Below are 6,017 nucleotides of genomic sequence, written 5' to 3' on the forward strand. Positions count from 1 at the left end.
GTTTTACCAATGTATGTTTCTTATCTATCTCCCTCTAATGGAATATCTGCTTTTTGAGGTAGGGAGTATTTGCCCCTTTGCTTCACTAATGATTTGGGGCAAATAAAAATGTCTGGTACTTAGTAGATGCTTAAAATATACTTGTTGAATGTACTGAAAGATTTTTTGAACAATGGATGCTTTTAACACATCTGGAATTTATTCATGCCATAGCTTTCACTATGGGAAACCCCATCTAACAGAGTCTAAAGGAATAGACTAGAAAAACAAAAGTGTGGGATTAAAAGCAAAGAAAAAGTACAAGGAAGAAAGGTGTTCTCTCCCAGCCAACAACTCTAGTCTTGTGTGTATTAGAGAAGAAAAGGGTTCAATTGTTAGAAGCTCAAATGAGCTTTGCCAGAGGAGGAGGGGAAGAGCAGACGAACAGGAAACAATGAAGACATATTCCAGCATTGCAGAGAAAGATGCAACAGAAAGAAAGGCTCCTCAGGCCTGAAATATTCAAAAGTCGAGGAAAACAAAATCATGCATGAGTTAATAGTTGTTGAAACTCTGTAATGTGTAGATGAGGGATTCATTATACTAATCTGTCTACTTTTGTATATGTTTGAAATTTTCTAGTAAAAAATGAGTTTAAGAAAAAAAAGAAGAAAAGCAGAAAGACAGTGCCCTGAGAAGCACTTGGCAGAGGTACTGGGAGTCACCAAGCTCCCAGGGATGCAATCTTCAGAAGCAATGAGAACAGCTCCAGTTCCTCAAAGTGCTAGGGGCAATGCTCCAGCTGAACAAACGTGGGCATGAAGGAGAGACCTTCCGCAGAGGCTGGGGTTACAGAACGAGATAATACTCCAGCAGCAGGCAGTGGAGTAGCCAGTGTGGCTCGCAGGAGACAGTGGATGCCGTGTCCACCCTACAGAGGCCACCTTGGTGCTGGTCCAGAGTGCTGGAAACTGGGTCTCACAGGGAAGCTGAAAAACAAGAAGTTTGGAATGATGATTAAAACAACAACGACAAAACGCAACTCACGGAAGATCTGGTGACTGGGACTGGCTCCATCGAAAATCTCTAAACTTTGCAAAGACTCAGCAACGTCTCAAAGGCTACTTACTCTCTGCGAGGAGAGACAGTGCCCATAGAGGAATGATCCTCACCCCATACACAGTCATTGCAGAGTGTCACTAGGAGAGATTTCCTGTGTATGAGTTGACAGGTCATGGATTCTGCAGGACAGAGTCTAACCACCTCTGAAGAAACTGAAACTGTTTCTTCCCTCAGATTGCCATTAGTACTTGGCACTGGCTGGGAATTAATTTATTTCCTGAATATGGTGGGTATGAGGTCCCTACTGTCATGAACTTGCCTATCCTTGAGTTCTTTTCAAAGGAAAGCAATTTAGAGACATGGTGTTGAACTAGTACAGCTTCAGAGGTTCTGAAGGAACTCCGTCCACTCCAGAGAGATACAGCCCAGCCTGGCCAGCAGCTGCTGGAAGAATTTTAGCTGCCCACCCTACAAACAAGAACCCGTTAGTTGAGAGGAGAATAAGAAATTGGGTTTTTGTTGTTAGTTGTTAGTGCCGTCAAGTCAACTGCAACTCCTAGTGACCCCGTATACAGCAGAGCAGAACTTTGCCTGGTCTTTTCATACCACCCTCTCACCTTCCAGGGCTATACCAGACAAGGCTCCACAGCTATTTATAAGGTTTTCATGGTCAATTTTTGGGGAAGTGGGTGGCCAGGTCCTTCCTAGTCTGTTTAGTCTGGAAGCTCCCCTGAAACCTGTCCACCATGGGTGACACTGCTGGTATTTGAAATACCCGTGGCATAGCTTTCAATATCACAGCAACACAGCCACCACAGTATGACAAATGACAGGCAAGTGGTCTGGTTCCTTGACCCAGAAATGAACCCAGGCTGTAGCAGTGAGGGTGCTGAATCTTAACCACTAGACCACCAGGGCTGGCTAAGAAATTGGGTAACGGATGAATTTGGAACTTAGATTGCTTTGAACCCACCAGAACAAGATAATTTGATTTTGTTCTTAATTTCTTCGGACTTGAATGTTTGGGGTCTTTAACTTGCAAGAGGCATTAATTTGAGGGATTTAGTTCTCCCAGGACAATTGACAATAAGAGAGATTTTCATATTCAAATTTGGGACTCTTCTGTTGTATTGGCATTTTATTATTAATGTGTATTTATGCATGCAATGTTGGACCATTTTAATATTCCATTTTGATCCTGAGGAAAATCTGTAATTGCCTATATTTTACATATGGCTGGAAATAATTTGGAATGGAAATAGTCACCTTAGGTACAATGTGGCATGGAAGTACATTTAAATGATGCTCTCTTCTGACCTATTGCAGAGCTTTGGGTTTTTTTTTCTTTGAGGAAGATTAGCCCTGAGCTAACATCTGCCACTAATCCTCCTCTTTTTCTGAGGAAGACTGGCCCTGAGGCTAACATCAGTACCCATCTTCCTCCACTTTATATGTGGGAGGCCGGCCCATAGCATGGCTTGACAAGCAGTGTGTAGGTGCATAGGTCCACACCTGCGATCAGAACCAGTGAACCCTGGGCCGCTGAAGCAGAACTTGCGAACTTAACCTCTGCACCCCCATTTCAGAGCTTTCTGGGACAAAGTCTACACTGCTTCCTAGAGGTCCTTCAAAGGAAGAGAGTGGCTTCACACAGTAGGGGAAGGATTGCCATGACTTACATCCATCTCCTCCCCCAGGAGGAAAGCCACACCGCTAGCTGAGCAAGCATTTGATGGGTAAATCCTGTGGGTAAAGAGAATTAAAACCTGGGGATCCTTGGAGGGAAAAGCCCATTCCCCACATCGCCTTTCCATTTGAAAACGTTTCCCCAAACACCCCAGGCCTCTCCCTCCTCCTCCCATGGAGATGGAATGAGATACCTGTTCAGTAATACCTGGTCAGTAGCAACAGCTCCTGTTCCACAATTCTTGATCATGTGGAGCTAATCCACCAAAGATCCCGCACACAGGGAATTTTCTCTTTCTCCTTCTTTCTCCACTTGCTTCAGTGGAAGCTGGGGGCTTGGTTAATGGTGTTTGCTCTGCAGATTCAAACTTTCCTTTGGATAGTTTTTCCAAGATCTGGATGGGAAATCAGAAATACTGTTTGGCTACCACCCCAAGCTATATCCATTAACATAGCCTTTATCACTAATACAGGTCACGGTTGGTTACTCGATCTTTCCTTTCATTTCTCTACTGATTAAAATCTCAGGCAAAGATGGGCATGATGCAGGGAACCCCAGGGTTGTTTGAGAAATGTAGAAAATGACTCATGTAAAGCTCTTATCCTGTTGCCTTGGCATATTAAAAGTGCTTAAAAACTCTGACAACTGTTGCCCTTGATCTTCTGTGCAGAAGCAGTCCATGGTCATGATCCTATACCTGTTGTATGTACTTTCATATGTTACCACTTCTTGCTTTGTTTTCTAGTTATCTGTGTTTGTATTGGTAGGGATTCTAAATGTCTGAAGGCCAGGGATCATGTCTTAGTCATCTTTGTGTTATCTGAAGCATCTAGGATCAAGCCTTCATGAAGAGGGTGCTCAATGAATAATTACTTTAAAACTAGACAAACAAAGGGCAATTCAATATTTACCATTGACTCTTAAACCTAGATTTTCACATCTAAATAACCCCACAAGGTGAGTCAGTAATTCTCTTGATTCCAGGTAAAGGTTCTTCTCTGACAAATTTCTGAAGTAGAAAATGTCCTGTTTAACATATGGGTCACCCAGTCACTGAAACTAAAACCAAATCCCAATGGAACTGACATAATTCTTTCCCTCAGAGAAGCTTAAAGCACTTTGCCATCAACACAATATCCAGGCTCACAGCAGTCCTGGGAACAAATGCGATCCTTCACAGCCACCTAAACACTCCATATGCAATGCATTTCCCCCTTTGAGATCTTTCCTTTAGTGCTGGAAACCATGTAGATGCTTAAGAAATGTTATTATGAAAAACAATAATATTTATTCAAGGTCCCACAGTGATGCTAAGAAACTGAGCCCAGCTAAGGATCATATCAGAATCTGCAGTCTCCCTCAGCAAAGCAGGAGAGCTTTGTGACTACACAGTCACTGCGCCAGCCAGCCAGCAGGGTTTTCCAAGTGTTGCCCAGACAGGCAACCCGAAGGAAAGAATACCACAAACTGAAGGACTAAAACAAATACTGAGGAAAATATGGTTCATGGCCTCGAGTTGCCTTCTATCAAAGGGAAACAGAAAATCTTCCAAAAATAACAATATATGCTATCAAATATGTCCAGGTGCATAACGCCTCTCGGCTGTATATAGCTATAAAACTACACAGTAAAGAGAGTTCTCAGGACCAGAAAATATGTACTGGATCTTCATTTTGTTCGTACTTAAATTAGTGTGGTTGCGAGCTTTTTAATAACGCAGTTGTGGCCTCACCATTTACAGCTGTGTGATCTGGGCTTTCATCTTTTTTTAGCCTCATCATTACTATCTATAAAATGGGGATAAAAACAGTACTAATTTAATATAATCATTGTGAGCATTAAATGAAACACTTCATATAAAATACTCAGCACAGGACCTGTCACATAGGAAGCTCTCAAAATTACTGTTATTATATTTATCTTCTTTTTTGCATGTGTCATAAATCTGAATTTGTGTAACAGTTTATTTCAATTTTTGCATTCTGATTATAAAAGTATTATCTGTTAATTGTAGAAATTTTAATAAATACAGAATAATATGATTGGGAAAATAAATCTTACTCATAATTCTACCATTCACAGATTTAAAAATATTAGCTTTGCAATAAATTTCCAATTTCTAAGGGTGAGGGCCACATTGTTTTCTTTGTGCAAAGTACTTGGAACATAGCAGCTGCCCACTGAGTGGATACTGGAAGATGTCATAGTCAGAAACAAGTGTATAACAAGATAGCTGTATTTATATATAAGTAAAAGGAAACATTCCTAAAGGATGATCTCTGGGCTCCTTTCAAAGTAACAAAATCACCCAGAATCAATGGAAGAACAAGATAAAAATACAGATTCCTTAGGTTACATGCAGGGCTCCCCATAAGCCATACTACCTGAATGTTCATAGTATAATGCTATACTTGGTTGCTCTGTCTAAACTGTATGAATTTGATGTCCTCTGTGTAGTGATTCTTACTTTTCTTTTTTCCAAAAATTTCACCAAGGTAAAGCAGAGCTCTGGTTGATGCCTGTGTGTCGTTCAGGCCTTAGCAGTATTGCCCTCACTACATGCTCATTGGACAGTAGCGCAACGCCAAGAAAAGGATGGTTGTGTGATGATTCTCCTATGTCCTATTCTTTTCCTTTTACTCAAAATCTTTCACACAGGTAGTCTGAAAACTACATGAAAGCAGGCATTTGTACCTTCTCTTTCTTTTAGATTTTCTATTATCTTCTAGGTCCAGACTTTGTACCTCATGGTCACACCCTAAATTTCATGGACTGATAAACTGAGTCAGCACCCATTCCAGATCACTGACTTATCCCAACCAGGTTGGGGCAATTAAGGAAAGCAAAACTTTTTTTTTGGTTCAACTTCACTTCCATTTAATTCCATCTAAAAAATATATAGGGGACAGCCCAGGTGGCCTTTAGTTGTTCCTACTTAGTCTCTTGCATCATATCAAAGGCATCTATTGAGAAACTGAGCTGCTGAATGAATGCCTCAGATTGGGTCCACAAAACCCCAGTTCACTAATCCTGGGTGGCTATTGTGTGGCAACCTTTTTCATGATCATGGTGGTATTAAGAAACAATATGAGGGCCAGCCCCATGGTGTAGTGGTTAAGGCTCTGTGTCCTCCGCTTTGGTGGCCCGAGTTCATGGGTTTGGATCCCAGGCACGGACCTACACTATTCATTGGCCAAGCTATGGTGGCGTTGGGAGGAAGACTGGCAACAGATCTTAGCTCAGGGATAATCTCCTACAGCAAAAAAAAAAAAAGAAAGAAAAGAAAAGA

At 41.5% G+C, this 6,017-nt stretch overlaps 1 non-coding gene across 1 annotated transcript; it reads right to left on the reverse strand.

Annotated features, from left to right (window-relative positions):
- Positions 1 to 5,202: 5,202 nt before the first annotated feature.
- On the reverse strand, positions 5,203 to 5,328 carry LOC111775121 (U4atac minor spliceosomal RNA). Its single transcript, XR_002810621.1, has one exon. It is a non-coding gene; the product is annotated as a U4atac minor spliceosomal RNA (small nuclear RNA).
- Positions 5,329 to 6,017: the final 689 nt, after the last annotated feature.

The sequence above is a fragment of the Equus caballus genome, chromosome 9 (genome assembly GCF_041296265.1).
Source record: "Equus caballus isolate H_3958 breed thoroughbred chromosome 9, TB-T2T, whole genome shotgun sequence".
Classification (NCBI taxonomy): Eukaryota; Metazoa; Chordata; class Mammalia; order Perissodactyla; family Equidae; genus Equus; species Equus caballus.